The sequence below is a fragment of the Callorhinus ursinus genome, unplaced genomic scaffold (genome assembly GCF_003265705.2).
Source record: "Callorhinus ursinus isolate GAN/ISIS: 27379988/994484 unplaced genomic scaffold, GSC_fseal_2.0 scaffold14, whole genome shotgun sequence".
NCBI classification, from domain to species: domain Eukaryota; kingdom Metazoa; phylum Chordata; class Mammalia; order Carnivora; family Otariidae; genus Callorhinus; species Callorhinus ursinus.
Genome location: NW_027397076.1, coordinates 27,570,376 through 27,595,897, shown reverse-complemented (window position 1 = coordinate 27,595,897; position 25,522 = coordinate 27,570,376). Strand labels below are relative to the sequence as shown.

At 34.8% G+C, this 25,522-nt stretch overlaps 1 protein-coding gene across 5 annotated transcripts in view; it reads left to right on the top strand.

The window, feature by feature from the left end:
• The window catches only part of SYT1 (synaptotagmin 1), a 522,143-nt gene that overhangs the window by 102,349 nt on the left and 394,272 nt on the right, over nucleotides 1-25,522 (top strand). For 3 of the 5 annotated variants that reach the window (XM_025881317.2, XM_073900611.1, XM_073900612.1), the window contains exon 2: nucleotides 18,753-18,874. The exons of the other annotated variants lie outside the window; for them this stretch is intronic. The gene's annotated coding sequence lies outside the window, so the exon portion shown is untranslated. The remainder of the gene's footprint in view (nucleotides 1-18,752; nucleotides 18,875-25,522) is intronic. 5 annotated transcript variants of the gene reach the window in all.

Sequence of the window (25,522 nt, the reverse complement as noted above, 5' to 3'; positions counted from 1 at the left end):
GCTTCTATTTTTTTTTTTAATGATTTTCTGCTTAAATGTGTTAACAGGCCTCCTTTCTTTGGACCACTTAGCTGATATTTTAAAACTGTTATGAAAACGCATCTGGACCCCAAAGCCTTTCCTGACTAAAGAGAGAAAAATCAAGTAGGAAACCCAGATCAGTGATTTCGATGAAAATGTCCCACAGAGTGAACATGGACTCTACCCTCAGGTCATTGTATCAGAGGACCAAGGAGATAATACCACAAAAAGATTTGCTGTTGAAGGTTATATATACTCCATTCTGCCAGGTGTTCAGTGATTGAAGGAAACCAATGGACATTCTACATAGTTTATCTATCACTTGTCAATTTAATGGAGAATGTGGCAGTGTACCTTGATTATTGGGAAGAATAACAAGTATTTGTAGAGTTTTCTTTTCTATTTAAATGAACATTTTCCTAACTTCTTATTCTACCATTTGCTAAAGCACTTATTATATTTCAAGCATTGAGCTTAATACTATAACTGACAAAAGCTCTGAGGCTGATTTTATTAATTACATTTTGCAACTACGTGGACCCAAAATGATTGATTAAGTACTTTGCTCATGGTCACACAGTCAGTAGGTGGGTAGATCCAGAATTCAATCCTGTCTTTCTAAATGAAAAGCCTATGTTCTTTGCTTTTCTTGGGATTCAAAATACACTGAACTGGCGCAAATACACTACACTTTTTCTTTGACTCAGATGAATTGGCAAGATTGTGTGTACATTAAAAACAAACACCAAAGATCTTAATCTTATACGTTATTTAAAAAAAATACTCCCTAAATATAGAAATCCTGAAAAATATGAAAAAGTAGTGACATTATACCATCTTTGGTTAAGAAATCATTTAAAAGTTTAAAATTAATTTACTCAACCTGTGTTTTTATATTCTAGCATTCAGATAACTTTCAAACATCATTAGAAACAACTTAGAAATTTCTTTTCCCTCAATTTCCTCTCATCCCCTAAATCCTTACATAGCTTCATTTGAGATCACAGCCTCTTCTAATTCTGTTCAAATTGTAATTTTCAAGGAAAAGAAAAGTCACTTTTGAGTGTACCTTTCATCTTTCCTTGTGAAGAAAGTTACAGTTACAGATAAAGGTTTATCTCCCTTCTCCAAGTACCCTTCAATAAATGGATTATGCTTCTGAGGCCCAGGTAGTTCCAAACCACAACACAATCACTGCACACAAGAGCTGTCACTTAGAAACCAAGGAATCGATAGATACTTCAAATTTCTCTTTTTAATTTATTTCACAAATCTAAACACAGCGGAATTTTGCAATCACTTCCTTGCCATTTGTTCTTCTGTTTATATATTCCAAGGTTATAATTCTTACCTAGTCCCTACCAGGCAAGTTCAGACACATAGCAAAGATCATTCAGAATAGCATGTATTATTCTTTCTAGTGACTGAGTTTTATTACTTGCAGCTATCACTTAAATAAGAGAAAGTACACTATGCTGTAATCTCATTTTGTATCACTTGTGCAAATGTGAAAACATTCAAGATCCATTTAATATCGTTTGAGAAAAATATTTATAGCGCCCAAGAGTCTATTGTACATAATATATATGAAATTATTTTAGATGTAAATATTTATTCTAAAATATGCTAATTTTAAACTTTATAGTCAAATTTTTCAGCAAATTTTTCAGCTTTTTTTTTTTTTACAAATGGATAGAAAGCGGCATGTGTTATCTAGTATCAACTCTGTTTTGTGGAATTTTAGCAGTGTTCTAAAATTAGAGTCAGCTGGAAGAAAGATTTTCTTATTAAATATATTTTGAATTTATTTACAATAAAATTCTACGTAATTGCAAGTAAGATATTTTTAAATGTTTACTTACAGTTACTGAAATAATCTTAAGAGTAATTATAATTAAAAAGCATCCTTACATAAAAACATTGATTTTGTTGTGTTTCAAATGTCCTTTAATCCTTCTGCACCCATCTATTACTACAAACATGTTGCTTATGAACTGATCCTGCTACCTTAAAACATAAATGAGGGTATATTCCACTAAAGAGATTTTTCTACGTGAACACAGAGAGCTTAATAGATGCAATAATTCTGATGGATAATTCCTTACAAGAGGCTCCTAAAAAGAAATAATCAAACATCTAGGCTCAGAACAACAGATCTATGTCAGGGCTTCTTTAGAAAACGTGTGCGCATCACAGAATGCCACTGGGTTCTACCCTGTTTCGAACTAATTTAAATGCAGTTGCAATGCAGCAATACAAGCTTGGGAGGAACTCAGTGGAGAGGTGAAATAACAGTTGGAAATGCTTCCATGTCCTTTGGAACTATAAGTGCATTTGAATGTTCTATCATGAGCAGGGAGGCCACATGAAGTGATTCTGTTTCTGAGGAATGTAGTTCCAAAACGTATGAGCTACAGGATTCAAAGAACAAAGAAACACTACTGGTGATCTGAAAAACCATAGAAAGCCAAAGTTGGGAAGAACTGTTGTCCTTTCTAAAGTTTTACATTTATTTTACAGTCTAATAGTCAATATGTTAGTAAAGAGACTTAATAAATATGGCACATTTACTGCTTGTATGCTTTGTTGGCAGTTTTGCTGATCATCAAAGAAAATAAAAGAAGACAGAATAGGAAATCTTAACTACTTTGTGTTTTAACCCTGTTCTAATCCATTCTTTTAGATTTATTTCTAATCTTTAGCCTTTACAGAGTTTCTCTTAATAAGTACTTTAAGTACTTATTAAGTAATGGCACAAATTTTAGGGAATTTAAAAAATATTTTCTGCTGTAACTTAGTATGTACAACAATCTGGCAATATGGTGATAGGCAAAGTCAACACTCCTTTCTTGATTGGACAAATAAATATGTTTAATAATTTGGGAAATAAAGACAATTTTCTGAATCATTTTTTGTCACCTACTTCTTTAACAACTAATGAAACGATTTGGTGAGGTAGGTGGAATGAACAGATGTATTCACATGCTCCCTGCCTCTGGGACATCACCCTCTACTGGAAAAGACCAGCAAGATGCCAGTGCAGAGCAGTAGCATTAGTATCACATTAAGAGGGGGTCATGGGAGGCTCTGGAGTACACAGGAGTGACTCTCACTTAGATCAATAGGGTTAGGGATGGTTTCTGTGAGATGTGAATTGGAATGAGGTACACTTCTGAAGAATTTCAAATAAGGAAAAGTAGTCTAGATAAAATTTTTAAAGAAGAACCTGCCACAGTTTTCCCTGTAGAATTAAATATATTAGTTTATACTTGATCTACAAAAATTTCTTTTAGCCTTACAAAAATTTCTTTAGCCTAGCGGTCCATGTCTGTGTCCACATACATACTAGCTAAGGCACAAGTAATGGAGGCAGAAAGCAATATAAAACTATTGGAATTCTACTTTTTGTAGCCCCATATAAATTTGTCATCTATTAATTATCTAAAGTTTTCTTCAGAGATACTTATATTTTCATTCTAGCTCTCTGAAGTACAGCATTTCTATACTCGAAATGCCCGTTGGATGGAATTTCAGTATTTGTTGTTGTCTCAAATTTGCTATTTCAAGCTTTAAACAGTTGTCACTTTCTTATATTCTAGTGATTCAAGACTACTGCAAACAAGTTCATGTTGACCCAGTGGACTGCTTATACCCTTTGTTTTTCTAAATGGAGGTATTATCTTTGCAACCAGGTGTCCCAAAGTCGTCTGCTCTTTCTCTAGATCACAAGCAGTAGGTCATATGAGAAAAATGAGAAGGTAGTTTTAGGCTACATTGCTTAAATAATGAGTACTTCTTTGGTATTACTAATGATAACTTGAAAACTATTTAATTGGCAGAAGGACACTTAACACCAGATAAAACGATCATCCTTCCAGAAGATGTAAGCTGTACAATTGAACTGGAATAACCATGGGGCAATGAATGCATCACTTCCTTTTCTGCTTGGCATGCCATATTTGGTTAAGTGGACATGATCATTTACTACGTTACCTGATGTTATACTTCAGCAACCTCAGAGTAAAACCTTTTGACTCCCATTACTCAGAACCAATCAGAGATTGTGTGATACTGTTACATTCCTATAGTTTTGTTAGAGGAAATCATGTGACATTTTTAAAAAGTATATTGAGATGAAAGTATCAGATTGTGTTTTTTGTTTTATAGGCCTTTTTTTGCGGTAAGGGAATTTTTAGGTTTCATTAGTTTGATTTTGCTTACTTCATACTTTTGGACTGTGTTGATATGGATTGTCTGTGCAAAAATTTGAGTCACATAATTTAGGGAATTATCTCAATGAGGTTAGTTACGTAATAGATCACGCATACATAGAAATTAGAGAATTGCTATAAAGATTAAGTAACTTAATACAGGGTAAAATGTTTACAACACTACCTGGCACACAGTAATCACTCAATAGCATTCTTTTTTTGGTATTATAATTCGTATCACCCAGAGGCAAATTACCTTTATTTTTCTCCATGCAAACCTACCCAGGCTACCTATAAATGATCAATAAAAATTGAGCATCACTAGAAAACTAGCTCAAAATTTATGACCTAACTACAACATCAAGTAAATATGTCAGCTTTGCAAAGAGATTAGAAAAATGTGGTGAATGGATATATGTGTGTTTATGTGTATACATTTGTGGCGGGGGGAGAAGCTGGCCTATGTATGTTCTTAGTCCTAAATCTATGTAAGATATTCTAAAGACAAGCAGTCCTTAAAACTTAAAAAAAAATAATTGGCTCATAAGAACAATGAATTTGGTTAATTGGGATTAGAAATAAATAATGTATAATTTATCCATTATTTTTTTTTCTGAAATCTATTCACCATGCCACAGCCAAAGTTGAAAATTCAACTCTGATCAAGTTACTACCCTACTTAAAGCTTTTTGATGATTTTATAAAGTACAAGGAAAAAAGTCCAAAATCACTGCTATGACATATAAGAGCCTCTGGGATCCGTAGTCCCCTCACCTTTCCACCCTTATGGCTCCCCATGCCCCCTTCGCTCTCTGTGGTAAAGCTGCCTTGGTTATATGCTCAATCACTTCAGAACTTTGCACATGCTGAACAATTTCCCTGGAATACCTTTCCCTCTAAACCTTGCCCAACTAATTTTTAATTATAATTTTGATTTCAACATATAGTAAGTACCCATAAATGTATGTAGCATGAATGAAAAAAAATGAATCATTATTTGAATGTATATTTTGTCAGAAGCTCCATATTAAAGGATAATTTGAAAGTTTTCATTTGTAGTTTTCCCTCTAAATGAATTATATTAAAATGAAGTTCAAACTCAATTTCAAGATTCCCTTCTTTTTATTCAAATTCATGTATCTGAATTTTTAAGATTCTTACCAGTTTAATAGAGGTAAAAAAAAAAAAGGTCCTTTATCTGCTACTACATTCTTGTTCAGATTTAGAGTTAATTTATAATAAAGGGGGAGGATGTTCATATATCCTCTCTCAAATTTTGGGAGATTTTGAGATAAGGCCCAAAACTTAACTCTCCAAAAATGGAATGACTGCACATACCAAATCTATACTGAATGTCTACAACAGTGTGTATGCTATACATGGCATAAAATCACTTCCATAACTTGTGCTGTAAAGATGTTGTGAAACTATGGTCATATATATGTGTAAGCTTTAAAACATTAATCTGCAATTGGCCCGGTCCCCTCTCATCGCAACTTAAGTTGTTTACCATGAAGAGCTGTGAGAAATATATAATTCCTTTGGAAAAAAATGTTGGGGCCCCAAAGCTGATGAGTTTTCTTCTGTTCTTAGGGTGGAAGAAAGAAAGAAAGATGTAGCCTCTGAGCTGTCCTCTGTATGTAACAGGGCTGTTGTTACCAAATGAAGAATTTAGAATTCTATACAATTCCAACATAATGATAGAAACAATAAGATTTTATTATTAATTACTAGTAATGCCAAGAAATTCTGATATTCTATGGAGGAAAATTATTTCACTTGCTCTAGATAAAAGGGAAATGAGACTCAGTCTGGTGAGAAATTATTCCTCATGTTGTATCTAAACTTTAAAACATTGTTCATAATTTCAAAGCCATCAAGAATTTACTATTCACTTTTATCTCCCTCTCTTTGTTAGGTTCACACCATCTTGAAAAAAGAATACTGTCTGACTTATTTCTTAGAAAATAGGAATTAAATATTGTGGGATTTTTTTTAAGCCTATAAGAGATTTCTTTTTTTTTTTAATTCTTGAGAATGCTAGTCAACATATATCCCAAATGTCCCACACTAGTCTTGTCCTCTGAGTAACAATTAGCAGCACACACATAAAAGTATTGCTCTCCCTATTCTCTGTGTCATGTAGCAGTACATTTTATTCCATTGCCCATTCTGTGTTCTCCCTCATTCTGCCTCTGAAGTAACTCTTCCAAGAGATATTCTTTGAATCTCTAACTTAGCTTATTGACACACTCTCTACTTTGAGAAGTTTCTTCTGCTTTGTCCTCTAACACAATTCTCTGTTCCTTTGACTGAATCTTAACCATCATATTAAATGTTGGTGTTCTCTGCCCACCTTGTATTAAATGTTGGTGTTCCTTAAGGATACTCAGCCATTTTCTCTTCTTACTCTTTATATGTCCCTGGGAGATTTTAGCTATTCCCTCTGACTCAGTTTTCAATTATACATGAACAATCTCAAATCTCTACCCTTAGCTCCCAAATCTGTTCTTTGTTCCTTAGTTTTGCAAATTAGGGAGGGTAGTTAAGAGTATGGGCGTTAAAGCCAAAAGGCTTGGGTGCTAATGTCAGCTTTATTTATTGCTTGTGTGACCTTGAACAAGTTATTTAATATGTTTGTGCCTCATTTTCTCATCAGAAAATATGACACCTACTCCATAGTATGGTTATAAAGGCTAATTGAAATATATATGTAAAAAGCTTGGAACAGAACCTGGCACATGGTAAGTGCTCTATTAGATTTCTTTTCACTGTTGTTACTACTGATTGATCAGATACTTTGAACAAAGGGAAATATAATACTGAATAAACAAGATACGACCACTGCTTTTCTAGAGCATATATAATCCTCCATTCCTACCTCCTACTAGGTATTTATGCTTGGTCAACCTGCTGGCATTTCAAATAAAGGATATTTTTTAAATTGAAAACAAATACATATTTCCCCCTCAAATCTCTATCTAGTCCTAATACTATTTAACATCTTTAAAATGATTATCACAGGTGGGAAACAGCATCAACCACTAGCCAGTTATCATACAGCCACTAAGTCCTAGAGCTGACACTAGAGCCAACATTTCTCTCTTGGCCCCTTAACCACATTAGGCTCTACTGTTTAAGACACTGTGTTGCCTGGAACCTAGTAGATCATCAATAAATATTCTTGAAAAAATGAATATGATGAACCTTTATTAATTCAAAGGCCATATTTTTTGACTATGTCTGTTTTCTGTTCTGTTGAAAGATAAGGTAGTGAAAAGGAACCAGAATTTGCTGAGCACTAAACATTTACATATTTTAATTATTTGCCATACTTTATCTTATTCTATTCTCATAACTCTTCAGATTGGTACCATTATCACCATTTTAAAGATGAGAAAACTCAAGAGTTTAAAATTTTTCTCAAGATTTCTGAGCTAGTACATGTTAAAGTCACAATTCAGTTCCAAGTCTGCCTAATTCTAAGGACCCAGAGTCTTTCTATTACATCATCTTGATTTATTTTGCTTGGAAATCTGTAGAGAACAGTTTGCTCTTATACCACATTTTTAGCTTTTTATAACATATATGTCAAAAATTTCTGTCATATTACTTGTTTCAGACAAGTCAAAATAAAAATATTGACAAGGTAAGTCACCTATCTACTGAGCCTTAGCCAGAAACCAGAGTTATGATCAAAATTCAAGCATGTGAATTAATCCCCTTTTATATCTTTTGGATATGATAGTGGAAAAAGGGTAATTCCTTCTGTGTTCTTTTTACACATAGAAAACACTCAATTAGCCTGGTGATGGGTATCAAAGAGGGCACATTCTGCATGGAGCACTGGGTGTTATGCACAAACAATGAATCATGGAACACTACATCAAAAGCTAAAGATGTAATGTTTACATTACATAATGTAATTATGATTAACATAATTAATCATACATAACATGATTAACATAACAATAAAAAAATTTTAAAAAAAGAAAACACTCAAAAAGGTTAATATTCTTAAAAGCATTGTCTTACTCATAGGTACTGAGATAAATTTCAGTGAAATAAATAATCATTGATTTCTGAATTACATGAATCGTAAGTCAATATATACTTCTATTCTCTTTAATTTTTCCTGTGTACTACTGAACAATTATTCTAAAACTAAATACCAAGGATAATAAATATTGGCCAATATTGAACATCAACAATTAGGGACAATAATGTAGTGTTCTTTTCTTATGTCACAGGAGAGAATAGCATTTCAGGAAGCCTTGTACAATGATGACATATTTTCTGAATTGTTTTTTCTCACCTATCTCAATATAACAAACATTTATTAAGTGCGTACTGTGGGCAAGGTGACCCTATGGAGGATATAAAAGGGGCTAAGATACCACTTCTGCCCTTGAGGAATTAATAATCTGATGGCAAAAGCAGACGTGCATGCAATCAACTGCAGTATTTGGAGGAATAAAGTGAGTCTTTTAATAGCAATACAGAGGGCTCTGATAGTGTCAAGAGAGCAAGGCTAGAGGGCAGAGCGTTGTGGAGCTTGCATTGAAGTGGCAGGATATTAAAGGGAAGACATCAGTTATGAAGCTAAAGCACATATAAGCAGTAACATGATAAGGGCCTGTAGCAGTTAGCGGACTGATAGAATAGAAGGGAAAGCATAGCAGGGACATTTCAGGGAAACAATGATTAATATGTGACAATCAGATGTAGGCGTAGAAATAAGGTGGAGTCAAATATAAATTTAAGTTTTCTTATCAAATACTGAGGTAGGAAACACAAAATAAGAAAAAGCTGTGAGGGAAGTACTCAACATTTCATTTGAGGTTTGTGGCTTTCATATGCCAGCAAGACATTTATAAGTAGATAGCCATCAGGAGGAAATTTGGGTCTAGAGTACAGTAGAGAGGTCAATGCTAAATATATAATGTTAGGAATAGTCGGCAAAGCAGACTTTTGAAACTACTGGAGTACATGCAAAAATACAGAAACAGTGGAGAGCTGAAGATAAAACCTTGGAATTAGACATGGATATGACAAAGGAAGAGTAAGCAGAAACAGACTTAAATAAAATACTAAACTACAAAAACACCAAAAAGTTTGCTTTTGGTTTGACACAGAATCAAAGCTTTACAATAGTAGAAATGGTCCTCAACAATCTCAGTGATGTGGAGAAATTGAAAACAGACAACTAGATGTTGGATTTGACAGTCAGGAGGTTCATAATGACTTTAGTAGAATGAATGGGGAAGCCAGAATGCCAAAGATTTAATAGCTTTATGGAAGTAAATGCAGAAAAGTTCACTATTAAATCTTTATAGTAAAGAAGAGAAAGCTGAGCATATGATTAAAAAGGGTAGTCGATGTGGAATTAATATTTTGGCTTAGTATGAAGAACATTGAACATGTTTGTAAACTGGTAGAAAAGAGAAAAAGAAAAGAATATGAGTAGGATTCTTAACCCAAGGTCCATAGAATAGGAGTCTCTTTGGAGCTCAGTTTGGTTTAGATCTCTTAAAAGTATAAGCAATATATTGGGTGCATGTAAAATTTTTTTAGAAGAGTCAGAAATTTCTCATAAGGATCCATACTCCCCACAACCCCCCAAAAAGAGACTTGGAATCTCTGAAATATGCAGAGGGAACATTTTATGGGCAATACCCAAGAAAACAGGAGGAAATTAATTTGAGAAGATATATATTCTCTCATTTCATTGAGAAGCTAATCTGTGACTCTCATAGCATTCCATGTATATTTATAACAAGTTTGGAAAGAGTTACTCATATGATCTCTTAATTTACTCTGAATTCTGAAAGGAAATAGATCTAAAAGGATCTTCACTGTATGCATTATTTCAATAAATGGTTACTGAACCTCACTTGTCCATTCTGTGGCAAGTTTAGTACAGGGTAAACTCAAACAATTAAGCAGGACACCTAACCCAGGACACTTTAATTTTACGGGAACTATGACAGTGTAGGATTCAGTAATATTTTTAGCAGACATAATATCAAAGCTGAGACATGAAAAATCCAACCATTCATTCAACAAATGTTTGTAGAGTGCCCAAATGGGCCGGATACTGTCTAAGGTGCTGCTATCATGGCATAAATAACATAACTTTCTGTCTTCACGCATTGTAGCATGGGGGAAACCAAATAAACAAATGGACAAATAAATTATACAATGTCAGGTAGTAATAAGTGTTATAAAGAATATATGGGGGGGGCGCCTGGGTGGCTCAGTTGGTTAAGCGACTGCCTTCGGCTCAGGTCATGATCCTGGAGTCCCGGGATCGAGTCCCACATCGGGCTCCCTGCTCAGCAGGGAGTCTGCTTCTCCCTCTGACCCTCTTCCCTCTCATGCTCTCTATCTCTCGTTCTCTCTCTCTCAAATAAATAAATAAAATCTTAAAAAAAAAGCTTTAAAAAAAAAGAATATATGGGGAAAAGATACAGTGACAACAGAAGACTTTCCTACCAAGGCAATATCTGATAAGAGACTAGACTAAAATGAGGAAATAAGCCATACAAATATCCAGGGAAAGATTATGAGGCACACAGGGAAGAGCAGGTGCAAATGTCTTGGGTAGGAACAGGGCTTGCTGGGCTAGAGAAATGGCCAATATGTCTACAGCAGACTGAGGAAGACAGAGAACAGTGGATGAGGTGAGGAAAAGGCATCTAGGATGTAGTAAGGAATTGGAATAGGAAGTAGTCCAGTGAAAATTAGAGGAAGTAGTTTGACTTATTCCAGAAGTTCAATTTGACTATGACATATAAACTAAGCGAAGCATGGGGAAACGAGGTTGGCGCATGGGGAAAGGAGCTTCTAAGCATAAGGAATCAAGATATATCCTCAGAGCAAAAGTGAGCCTTGAGGATTTTAAATGGGGAAGTAACATATTTCATCAGGTTTGCATTTTCAATTTTATATTTTCACTGAATACTTTATGAAGAATGCTTTGGCAGGGGTTCAAGATTGTCTTTCTGGGATAAAACTTCTAAGTTTCCCCAGACTCAATGTCTTGTTCTTTAAACTAGTACCTTCTCTGCTAATAATGGGACTTGTTATATATTCAAGTATTTGGGGAAAATTAATCAGATATTGGTGTTTAAGATAGATTGGAGGTAGAAGATTATTCCAGAGGTTGTTGTAGTAATCCAGTGATAAAGTGATAAAGACCTTAGTTGGTGGTCTCAATCTATTAATGGTGGAAATGGAGAGAAAAAGTCAAGATGCTACTGGAGACATTAAGAAGAAAGAATTGATAGACTTGTGGCTGGTTATAGAAAAAGGGAAGGAAGCAAAGATGACTCCATATAGTGTTGATGACAAAAGTAACCTTCATTTGTATTTGTATGTTTAGCCCATTGTAAATCAACAACAAACTCAATCTAAGTGAATAAATGAATGAACACATGACAAAATGAGAAAGAGGGGAAATAAGGCTGAGGGAGTTGGTTTTAGTTTGGGGCATTTTGAGTTGGAAAACAAAGTACAAAAATCTGCCTAAATTAAAACAAGTCATCAGGTATACAATGCCCACCCTATACTATTTCAGCAGAATCATAAAAAATGAGCCAATTTAGCTAGTACTCCTATATTTTGGCCATTCATTGAGAAATATAGCACAGTGGTCATGTCATTGAGCATTAGCCTAAAAGCATGATAGCTGGGGAATCAAATCTCAGCTCAACCTCTCACTAGTGTGGCCCTTGATCAAGTTATATATCATTCTATTCCTGAGTTTCCTAATCTATAAAATGGGAATAACAGTATTATCTTCCTCATAGAATAGTAAGGACTTCATAAACAATCCACTAGCCTTCAACTGTATGCTAGAAACCTGAGGTTTGTAGATCAAAGACATTTCTAGATAAAGTAATTACCCAAGATTCTCAACCAAGAGATATTACCTCTTTGTACAAGACGCTGTATTGAGTACAAAGCTTCAGACTGAAACACATATATTCTAATATAGTAAATTTAGGTAGTTACTGACATTTTTTACTTTGCATTTGCTAAGTTTCCAAGAGTTTTCAAAGTAAACATATTTTACTGATTTTATGTACATATTTTAAAGATCATGAGAATAGTCTTTTTTTAGCTTTAGTCATTCTAAAATTTCATTTTAGAAACATATTTGCGTTTATATTATAAACAAATGATTCAGTCATTAATTGGGCTTTTTAAAAAAACTTTAAATAATATCCAAGTATACAATAAATAGAAGATATATCATTTAAAAATTGGTAATTTATGAAGTTTAGAATCAAAAGTTTGTGGATACTATTACATGAACAAGCTATTTCAATAGAAGCATCCTTATTCTATTCCTATATATTGAAGAATATAGGTAGGAAATGCTACAGCCTGGATTTGAACTCAGTCTGTCTGATGACAGACACAATGACAACCAAAAATAAGTCTTTGAAAGATCAGTTCAGTCCTTTACAGTAAATATTACTCAAAAGTTTTTATACAAGATTCCATTCATTTTTTCTTACATTTAATTTATAGTAAAATAGTAATAGTTATATAGTTATATATAACCATGTAAATGTTTTTTCAAATTATTATAAGTTTATTAAACAGCGTAAGTGTTAATAAATTATGCTTGATCGAAAAATTTCTTAGTACTTTTTGAAACAAGCAACTAAAGAAAATCTAAGAACATGTCAATGTATCCATGTTCTTCTGGTTCTACATTTTGTATCTCTAGATTTCTGACTGTGGCTACAAATTATTGCTTGTTCTTTGTCCCCAGCTCCACTCATAGATATCAGAGAGTCTACTGGAACTTGAGCAACTGATTGCTGGGCAGAGTACATATTTTTTAAAGATTTTATTTATTTATTTATTTGACAGAGCAAGAGAGCACAAGCTGGGGTAACAGTAGAGGGAGAGGGAGAAGCAGGCTCCCTGCCAAACAGGGAGCCCGATGCGGGGCTCGATCCCCGGACCCTGAGATCATGACCTGAGCTGAAGGCAGACACAACCATCTGAGCCACCCAGGCGCCCCTACAGAGTACATTTTTAATTTCTTGGCTTATTCAATCCAAGAATTATTGCTAAATTGATGCTGTAAAAGTTATTGTCTTAGTGCTGTAAAACTAATTACTTTGGCTTTAGTCTCCTAAAATGCATTTTGTATACACACACACCACTAATACATATATATACCTCTCTCTTTCTCTCTCTCTCTCTCTATACACACACACACACACACACACACACACACACAACTATATATACTGCATTTAATAATGCATTTTTGTATATACACACGAACACACTTATATATACTGCATTTAATATTGCATTTAATAATGCCTTTGTATATATACACATATAAACACACCTATATATACAGCATTTAATAATTATACAGATATACTTTCCAGATCTTTATGCTTTTCCTAAATCAGTTCTCCTGATTTTTACCTACATTTCAGATCAGAGTTCATTTATATTCCAGCAGGGGTCAACTGTTGCTAGTGTTGCTTTTGTTAGATGTCTGGTAGTTGTGCACATTGGCTAGTTTTAGCGGGTCTTTAGACTCAATTTCTTTCTTAACTAAAGTTATCTTATAAAGCAGTCCAAACCTCTTGAATAATTTAAAATCAAACTTGAATATATTTTTCTTTTGTAAATTTATTTTCACTTGTCCCCTCTAACAAAGGAATTGAGAAACTGAAGGCAATCAGTTGAACAAAAACAGATTGTCAAAATTCAGTGTATTCTATGTTGAGACTTTAGAAAAAAAAAAAGATGAAAGTAGATGCATTGTTTTGTGTGTTAAATTGAACAAGAGCACCAGGCTTTTGAAACTCACTTTTTCTGATTGATTCAAGAGAAAAATTAGATGAAATTTCTTGTGGTTTTCATCTCACATTGACTAATATGGGAAAAGGGTTTCTCCTTGATGTTTTTGCCAAAAAAAAATCCTAATTCTAATAATAAAGCAAACACTTGTTTATCTAAGTATTTTAAGCTGTTTTAACACTGTATGCCTCAAGAAAATAAAGTACTATGTTGGTTTGACTCGGACAATGTGTTATAGCAAAGAAAGACGAAGTCTATAGTGAAAAAGGCAGTTTTCATTCACTGGATTGAAAATCAAGACATGGATGGTAGCTTTGACCCTACTACTAATAAGCTGTGAAAGCCTGGGCAAGTGAATTTCCATTTCTGGATATTTTTAGGGAGGCATTACTGAGCTCTTTTGAGAATCTGGTGAAAATGCACAAATATATAAATATATACAATTTTACATAGTATTTCAGGGAGTATGCAGATTCTTGGAGCTGTAGTCCCCACCAAAAGGTCATGAAACTGAGAAGTAGGCAATCCCTAAAGTATTCTTGTACTCTATAGTTCAAACACAATTTGCAAGCATTTTCTCCTAAATCATTGTCTTAACTAGGGAAAAATTATTTTTCACTTGAATGGTGCAAGTAAAAGCCTAGCTCTGCTGCTTTCTCCCCCACTTTTTGCCTTTCCTTGTTGCAGACCAGATTTTTCTATGTAAATATTCTATAGAGCATCTTGGCACAAGGGATATTTGACTGCAATTATTCTTTAAATGTTTGCATCCTGGATAATTTACTGGTATATCATCTGTGATCTGCTTATACATAAGGTCAAAAACCCAAGCGATGCATCATAAACTAGTCTTTTATATTTTCTTTACCAAGGTTCACTGGGTCTTTTACTATAAGGTTAATTTTCTATATTAATGCAATGCTCAAATAAGCCTTTTAAAAATTACACTGTAAAAAAATGAACATACATAAGTCAAAATTAAGGGCATCATAAGCAAATAACCTTTGGTAGTTTTTCTTGGAAAATCATATCTTAAGCATGTTCCTCTAGATTATTTAAGGTGTTTGGCATATTAAAGCAATTTATATCTAACCCAGTAAAATTTACAGCACATATGTTCAATAGAAGAAAATAGTTGCTAAATTAAGGAACCTCTCACTCTGTGGAAACGGTCTATTAAAATTCATAACTTGTCTACGAACTTTTATAAATTGGTATCTGTGCCATAAGAATATAATCTTTTAATATTATAAGATTTGAAGTATATACATTTGGTTTACAGTATAGTCCTGTAAGTTCTCCTGTCAAATAAAGGGTATAAGAGACTCTGCATCCATCTCTAATTTGATAACTAAAAGATCTATAGTTTTATGAAAACAGAGAATTTCCTGAAAAATGGATCTTACTCTGTAACGACTGAACCTACAGTCTTAGAGATGTACATTCGTTAGGACAAGGCATTTTGCTTTCGGGTTAACCTCCTCACCTTTTATTTTTCATACATTTGTTTTACCCAAATGGGTTTTATTTATACTTTTCTCATGAGCTACAACAACTCGAAAGACTGTTTTTAATGATAAATCACCAGGAGCACATTTTGTTCCTCTGATATGTTCCCCTTCACCGTGCAAAACTGAGCTCACGTGAAAGTAACTTAGGGAAAATAAGAACACTAAATGATTGCTAGCATCGGGGAGGCAATCTGCAGAATTATCCATTCACTTGCACATTCAAGATATATTTGTTAAGATACTATACTCCATACCAAAGGATGCCCTGGGCCCTGGATACTTCTCAGTGAACCAAACTGGAAAAAAATAAAACTATAGCTCCCAGAGATTTTTGATGAGGTGGTGGTGGCAGCAAGAGGAGGAAACAAACAAACATATATGTATAGTAATAAATACTATAAAAAAAACACATTTTTAAGAGAAAATAAATTAACTAATTTCTAAATCAAAATGATAAATTTTACTTCTGAGAATAGTTAGATTTCCTTTAATCATGGTACATACCCCCTATCACCCTACTCTATTATTTGAAAGTAACTAAAGGGATTAGATCTTTCAGTGGCTTCTCATGCTTTCCATACCAGCTTCCAGCCTTAATTAACACCCTCCATGCTTCTCTATGTGCACTATATTACAACCACATTGATTTTTTTTCACATCATATTGTTCCACCTTGAATCTACCCCTTTGACCCACCCCACCTCCCAATCCAACTAATTTCTAAATGTGATTTCTGCACAGAAGCCAACTCTGGATGAGGCGCCCTCCTCTCACTTTCCTAGCATCTTTACCTGTCCTTTTAGGAACTTATTACAATTTCTATTATGTAATGACATAATGCACCTTGTGTATTTATCATCTATCTCTTTCATTAGCCTGCAAGCTCCATGGAGTGAGGGGAGGTGGGGCACTGGAAGCAGCCTCTTCTCTCCCTTGCCAATGTACTTTCAGTGTCTTGCACCCTGCCTGACACAAAATAAGTATTTAAAAAATCGTGAAAGAAAGAATGATTTTTCATGAAAAATATTTCAGGTTTACAACACATGGTTTTATGCAACACATGGCAAAGTGGGTTCTGGTGAGAGCTGGTAATATCATTTTAACCATGTGACTAAGCAAATGATTCTAGTTGAATCTTGTGTTTTTAAATCTGTGTTACACACTGTTCCTGCCCTAGACTCTGCTGGAAGTCTACTGCTTGCTTGCAGGCTCATACTCTCAATGACAGATGGTTTTTAATCTTTGCTATTTGGCTTCCAGAGTGGGTGTATATTGCTAACTCATGTATTTTCTCCAACATGTAGAAAATTACTCTGGTGGCCATGCTCTGTAAGGAATCAGATACTTTCTGGGCTCTGTAGCTATGGGAGAAAGGTTTTAAATGCTTTCTGGTGGGGAAAGCCACTTTTTGCTTAGAATTATTGTTGAAAAAAATATCCAACTGTGAAAAGCCACAGTTGTGTAAATCGCAAAATAATTCCAGGACTTTTTGTTTGATCACCTCATGCCTAATACTCTGAAGGGCACACATACATATTAGCAGGAACATACAGTGTTGGTAATATTTCCTACTTTTTTGACATGAAAAATTAGAATTCTCCTTGAGAATGGGAAGAATCCTTCCTCAGCACCTAGCATATTCTAAATCTCCGTTGTGGCACTTATCAATTTATATAGTAATATTTTATTTCCACATCTGTCTCTCTCTTTCAACAAGAAACTATCTTTTCTCTTCTTATCCCTAAGACCTGGTCAAGAAAATAAGGTCCATGATAAATACTCAATTAATATTCATTGAGTAGATCACAGATAATAAATAAGTCCTCACATTGGAAAGAGCCTGGACTGGAATAGACACTCCCTTGTCTATTACAGCCAGGCAAAGATGGAGCTCAGAAGCCACTCAGGAAATTATGCTCTCTTATGCAGCATCTATTCCTTGAAACCAAGGACTAAGGTTTTCTCAAACCCAATAAGCCCTCAAAAGATTTTCTTATGTGGATTTATGCCAGAACAATCCGGTCCATTAGTTGGTAAATAGGACCCCTTAATAACTTCAGAGGAACAATAAAATTCTATTCTGAATATAATGAAATCTGCAGGGGATTGTGTATTCATTTATCCTGTAGTAGGAAAACTCGAATCCTCAAACAACAGGGTGTTGCCATGTTAGCTTCCTCTGGAGAATTGAAACCCAAACTGTAAAGAGAGCAGAATGGTCTGATCGGTTATCAGAGCCACCAGATTCTGTAAAGCCTCCATTCTTAATTGGGACCAGAAGATTCAGCTGATAACAAAGTCTCCCTGCCTGTGTCTCTACATATGTGAAAGGATTATGCTACTTCACCTAGTATTTTGAGTTCTCATATTCTAAAATCATTATTTAATAACCTGAAATATAAGGTAATAGGTTGCTCTATATCAAAGAATAGATACATGCAAAAGAAGTGTATTAAAACAGAGTAAAAGGAAGAAAAGCAAAAAGAAAGGAATAGGGGAAAAGAGGGAGAAAGGGTGGGAGGAAAGAACAAAGCAAGCAAGGAAGGAACTATTAAAATATTTCATTGAGCTCCTCCACATCCCGGATGTTTTTGTATGTGCAGTATTTCAATGTCCTTCCTAGGTAAATAGCAAGGCCTTTCCTTTTTATTAGCCCTGTTGCAGCTGCTGTTGCTTACAAAGAGATTCACAAATCAAAATAGATTCAGTTAGCTTTTCAATAATTCCAAAAGGTGGGGGAACACTGCCAGAGAAGGATAGCACTCCAGTATCCTAACAAGGAGTCTTGTTAGCAAAACAAAGTGTGAATTGCTCAGAGATAATTCCCTGCGGTTGGTAATTCCGCTGGGCTCCTCGGTGGCAGCACAAGCTATTTCTCCTCAATAGACCGATGCCACTGAACAGAATGTGTCAGAAGAAATGCAAAAAACTAGCTCTCTTGAAACATTTATTCTTCTAGATTTATCTTTAGGTCAGCATGATTCATACTTATTGCTTCTTAGCCTGGAGCACCTAGCACAACCAGGAATCGAGGAAGCTAGAGCAGGACGTGAATAATGAATGAGCTACATAAGCAGAAGTCTGTATACCCAATCAGTAGTAAAGGCAAGTGCAGAGTGGCAGGCCAGCATTTTCATGGGTGATTTCTATTATTTTCTCTCTCAAGGGAAAACAGGAAAACGAGAACCAGCAAGAGCTTGAGGGACAAACGCCGGGATTGAGATTGGAAGACTGTTCATTTGCCTATTGCTTCATTCCTCGACATTGCATTACAACTGCCTAATTAAGGTATATGGAAAAAACAGAAACTTTGATGGTTGATGCATCCCCCTCTCCCCATACCTATCTCATGATATGTGGCGGGGGTGGGGGGGGCAGCATTTGTGTAGAAGATTGAAGGACTGTATCTCTTACCTTAAAAAGTGTTTTATTATATCAAAGGAAATAGGATTTCTCACATCTTTTGAAATTAGTATTAGTGCCCTTGAAGTGCTAGTTTACCTGATGGGGCACTGGCCACTTACATAACATTTGTGCTTTCTCTCACTTTCATTTTGTACTTCATCAAATCTGAAGTTGTCATGGTTCATTATCTGTAGATGATCTTGAGCAGCCTTGCATTCTAAAAGAATATGCCGTGGCATCTGCCTCTGTGGTTTTGTGCCCTGCTGTACAGATGATATTTCAGCAAGAGTATTACTCTTGTAATATTGTGTATTATACTCTTCAGCAAGAGTAAGGGGCTGAGAGTGGAGGCAAGATTTGTCTCAGGCTGATGTTTCTTTGTGCCATACTATGTCTTCCTCTTTCGCATGTGCTGTATTCAGCAATGAAGTACATATATCACATTGTGACTATTACATATGTTACAGGACGTAATTGGGGTTGTAAAGTATATGCTTGAATGTCTTAACTAATGAATTCCATCAAATTCAATTATCATTCTTAGACTCTTCATTAACCAATCAAATTGTTTCTTTGGTCTAAGTCATTTCTCACACACTTTCATAGGCATCAACACAATTCTATGAAGTAAATTGGAGTGATTAAATTATCCTACTAGGCATTATTGGAGTCCCATGGTACTGAAGTTTTAGATTCCTAAAGAATTGCCTTCGCATTATTCTCATCGTGTACAAGAGAAAGGTTGTTAGAGTATTAAGACTCTGTCTTCAGGACTTTATTTCACTATTTGCATCTTTTACTCAATTTTCCTGAGGAAGTTGGTCACAGTAGGTTACCAATACTAAAATTACATAGAAGTAAACCAGCTCTTGTAAATGCAATGACATAACACAAGCCTATTGGACAGATTTATTTACTATCACAAGTCCTTCCCCTTTTCAGAATGAACTGTTTCAATACCACAAGTTTCTTCTCTCTCTCATGCAGTATGGTACTCAAGGCAGGATCATACTTTTATTTTTGAAACATGCTTCTTTACTAATTCTCATAATTTCTTTACATGAACTATTAAAGTGGTTCTGAAAATGTATAAATATCCAGAATCAAAAGTACTTTAGTTTCCTAGGAAGTAATTGTCACAGTGCTAAATGTATCATGTTATTTCAATAACTTTATAATGAAGGACATGTGCTGATGTTGTGGCGGTATGGTTCTCACCATAGAATTCTTAAAATATTTCTATTTTATTTTTTTAATGCCATCTATAAACTATTTTGTCTTCTATTCCGCAAATATTTTGAGAAACACCTGAAAATATAGCCTGAAGCCAACCTACAGAAACATTTATTTCTGGGTTTCATGCCAGACTTACTTAAATTAAAATCTTTGGGATCAGGCTCTAGAACCAACGTTTTAAAAATGTATATCAGATGACTCCAATGAACTCCAAAGGTTAAGAACCACTACACTACAGTTTGAGAGCAAGGAAACAGCTGAAAAGAGAGCATGATAAAACTATAGAATTGATATCGAAAATGAAAATATTGAAATTAAATTTTGATTTTTTTCCTACATATTTATATTTACTGAGACTGTACATTTTAGATTTTAGACTGTTTATTTCCCCTTTAATATGAGCCTTAAATATATTGAAATTAAAAATTTAATATTAAGGATGGCAAGGATAAGAAGATCTATTAATTTAAAATCTTCCCAAAGTTGCTAAATAATAAATGATCTGTACAATGGCAAAAGGTATTAAATCCATAATTTATACAATTATTATTTTCTCATTTGAATCTTTAGTCTTACAAAGCTTTCTAAATAACAAGTTATTCTTTCAACATTAGGTATGTCTAATAAGCACCACTTAGGAATTTCAACATGTACTTTTGTTATGGTTTCCATTGAGACAAGTCCCATGGGTGCTGAACTTTCAAAAGATAATTCACTGGTGCAAATAAGTAAAACCTTTTGTGTTAAGGGTTCCCCAGTTATTCATATGAGAACATTTCTATGTTTTCTAATTTTAGTAAGAGGATTTTCTCATCCTTTTATTTTTAGTGCAAAAAAATTATACCTTGTTTGCCAACTTAATATGCCTACTTCAAAAGTAAGCATACACGTAAGCGGGAATTAAGGACAAAGAATTGTCTTCTGAGCCATGAAAAGACAGAACTCGCATGGGATGAGAGCAGAAAGCAACATTAGATCCAATAGGAAAACTATAGATAATGTTTGAACAATAAAATTAATTCTGCCCTCCTACGTGGTAGAATTCACTGAGACAAGGATCTAAAAGAAATCTTTAGGTGAGCTTATTTTATAACATGTCCTAAAATGATTGGAATAATTTGTTTTCCAAATCCATAAGAATCCTTTTATAAATAAAAATATTCTTGGTTTTCAGCTAGTTTTAAAGATCACATTTGCAATTTAAGCAGGCACTAGCTTCGGTGGGACTGTGCTTCAAAACCTTAATTTGTAAATTAAATATTTAGGACTCTAACATCACTTTCACATAAAAACAATGCTATAAATGATGTTAGATGTTCAGAGTCAATTTTTTGAAATCCACAAAATCATAGTCAAATCATATGATTTGTAGAAATAGAGCTTTGAAGTGAAAAATAGTAGAAAACGGTACTATATGATTCCAAAACATTAAGCCAATTCAATAACATACTTTTGAAAATCGTGTTTACTTTGAGTAACAGCTCTAAAGGGAAGCAAATTTGACTATAAGTGAATGAGAAATCAAAAGAGAAGGTAAGGTTTTTCTAAAACACAGAGAAATTAGTGATGAGCTATATTTTCCTGAGTAGAGGAAAAGGTGATGGAGGGAAGGGAAGAGATGTTGAGTAGAACCAGAGCATGAGGGGCAAAGTGGTCTAAAGTGTGGGTCGCTAAGCAGTATTGGACTAGCTACTGAATAGAAAGGATAGCGATTCATGGCTATGTGGTAACTCAGGGGAACAGGTGTATTCAATGATTTTAAATGAATGCATATAGTAGTTATACATTAATTTAGAAAGCAGATGAACAGAGGAAATGTTTAAGCAGAGACAAAGAGCATGAGTGTTTATTCAGTGAGCATCAAGGAAGAGTGGGAAGAGAGAACTTGTGAGTCTCATGGCCTTCTACCAATGGCTTTTTCTCTGAATTACTTGACCTCCACTCAAGGCTTAACTGAACTCCACTTTTTCTTTTCTTTTTTTTTAGACCTATTTATTTTAGAAAGAGAGAGCAGGGGGTAGGAGCGGGGGGCGGGGGCATTGGGAGAGGAAGAGAGAATCTCCAGCAGACTCCATGCTGAGCATGTGGAGCCCAATGCAGGGCTCTATCCCATAACCCTGAGATCACCACCTGAGCTGAAAGCAAGAGTCGAATGCTCAACCAACCGTGCCACCCAGGTGCTGAAATACTTCTATATTACTATTTCTCTTTATTTTTTTGTTAATTAAATTTGGATTGTATGAGGGAACAGGCAGCCACTGTACCTGGGGATGGAGGACCAGGAGTATGAATAATCCAGGGAATAAGGCCCAAATAATGGTGTATTTATCTTATTTTTCCTCTATTCTTTGGATGTTAAGGTCTTAGCAGTCCCAGGTAGAGCCCCCTTTACTTCCATTTAACCAAAAGAACAAGTTTAAAGGTGGAAAACAGAATATTTCCTCATGACTAAAATTCTCCATTCAAAAAAAATTGAATTTCAAAATAAAAGCCTGTGATGTATAGTGTCTCTTGCTTTGATCTAAGCCTCACTACTAGCCTAATTTGCAGTCTAAGAACAAAAAGTCAGAAAACTATCCTGAAAAAAGGGCCCATAATTCTCTATCAATTAAATTTTCAGAGGGGCGCCTGGATGGCTCAGTCGTTAAGCATCTGCCTTTGGCTCAGGTCATGATCCCAGGGTCCTGGGATCGAGCCCCACGTCAGGCTCCCTGCTCCACAGGAAGCCTGCTTCTCCCTCTCCCACTCCCCCTGCTTGTGTTCCCTCTCTCGCTGTCTCTCTCTCTCTGTCAAATAAATAAATAAAATCTTTCAAAAAAATTTTTTTCAGAAAAAATAATTGTCTAAACAAAAAGTTTCTAGAATCTCTATTAATACTATTTAGGTTGAGGCATAAGAGAATTCATCATCTGGGTTCCTAAGATCCCTCTTCACTCTGGATATTCCATTAGGGGGAAAAATAGTTTATTTTCCACTGAAGAAAGTTGTTAAAGGATTCTTTAATTATGGGTAGCCCCCCGCCCCCTTTTCCATTCCATTCTCAAGAAATAAGAACAAAGGATAAGATGGAGGGTTGATAACATTTGAAGAAGAGTCTTAGGACAGTCAATGCCTGTGTTGAGTTATCTCAATCTCTATTTTGCATCTTTCAAAAACTGTGAAAGCCTGAGCTTAGGGATGCCTGAGTGGCTCACTTGGTTAAGTGTCTGACTCTTGGTTTTGGTTCAGGTCATGATCTCAGGGTCCTGGGATGGAGCCCCATGTTGGGCTCCCCACTCAGCAGGGAGTCGGCTTGTCTCTCTGCCCCTCTGTCTGCTCACTCTCCCTCAAATAAATAAATAAATCTTAAAAAAAGAAACCTGAGTTTAATAAGACAACAATGATATCACTACCCAACCTTGTGTGTATTTCCCAAATGCTTTTTTCCCTCTATACCTTTGAAGCAATAAACCTGCTTGAACAGTGCTGTATCACCCGTTATCTTCATATATAAACTTGTTCGATGTTCCCTGTTCTTAGGTTTCCATTTAATATGTCTTTGTCTTCTACTCTCCCCTGGCCCATCAAAACTTGACTATCATGGAGCCTGAGCTCACTCAATTATTTATTCAATTTATTTATTCAACAATGATTTTTGTGGGGAACCTGGGTGGCTCAGTCGGTTAAGCATCTCCCTTTGGCTCAGGTCATGATCCCAGGGTCCTGGGATCGAGGCCCGCATCGGGCTCCCTGCTCAGTGGGAAGCCTGCTTCTCCCTCTCCCACTCCCACAGCTTGTGTTCCCTCTCTTGCTGTACTCTTGCTGTATGTCTCTGTCAAATAAAATCTTAAAAAAAAAAAACAATGATATTTGTTAAGTACTTCATATGCCAGTCTCTTCTCTAAGCCCTATATCCAGGCTTCTATTCTCATAGTAATTTTATGTTAGTGGAGAGACAGACCCTTCTGAAAGAACAAATACATAAATATTCAGACCCACTAAAATATCAGTTATCCAGTAACTCAAATCATTTTTTTTCTACATTTTTTTCCTCCAAGTTTTTTCCAATGATCCTACTCTTTAATCTTACTGATTCTTACTGTTGTCAACCATGCACTAAAATCTATCTGATTCACTTACTCTTTTAAGGCTTTACATCTCCTTAAACGGAAAGGACAGGGAAATGCATAAAATTACATATTAGACAAAACTGTATTGCCTGAGAAATCTAACCCAGATAGCTGGGCCCAAATAACACCAGATAGCTACAGTGTGGCCATTATGGAATCAAATATCCTACAAACCAATTCACAAAAACCATCTTTTCTGATCCTGAGATTTTCCTTAATTATATTTTTCAGTGATTAAGTGTTCTTTCTGGGACACATCAGAATAAATCTTTTGATCCATTGTTCTATCTGGTCAAGTGACTTTGGTATGGGTTAAGTTAGACTAGCCACTTTTTAATTCAATAGGGATTGTATGCATCTAGTCAATATAAAAACAGCAATAGACTCTAGAGGATTCACTGTGGTAACAGAAAAGAAAATATTTTAATTGAAGATACCGGATATAAAGCAGACAGTAGAGGATAAGAAAATACATGGCAACCTATGTATATATTTTTAATATAAGAAGAGATAAACCAATACCCTGAAAAAGTTGCAGAAATTGGACAGAAGTTAATAATTTCCCTAATTAGCACTTAAAAATAAATAGCATTTAAATGCAACATGTAATTAGAGAACCCCCTTAATAATAGAAATGATTTTTACATTTGCTTCTGCTGATACTTATTTCAGCCTAATAAAATATTTTATGGAGAGTTAAATACTTTTTATGGTAATTTAATAAAAGCAAAAGTTTTGTTGCTTTCATTATTTAGTGTGGATTCATTTTTTTATTTGAATATATTTTTCCCAACTGTTAGGCATTTAAAGAATCTTCATTTTGCCATACATTTAAACACTTAAGTAATGTGTAGCTAAGCATTTCTTGAACATATATATACCTGAGAGAATACTCTAGTTCACACAAACATGGGAGAGAACTTGATGTAATCCTATAGAGAAACAGAACCAAAGTAAGAAATGTATTAGTAGGAGAATATTTTTTTAAAAAACCCAGTAAGAATGTGAAGCAACAGAGGGATATGTTGAAGCCTAGAAAATTATTTCAGGTGCTATGAACTCTGGAAAGTTGTCCATTTCCTAACATTGTAAAATTCACACTTCACTACCTGAAGCATTTTCTAATTTTACTACATGCATCTAGATTAATCATTGATCATAATTTGTATCAACAATCCTGATGAAC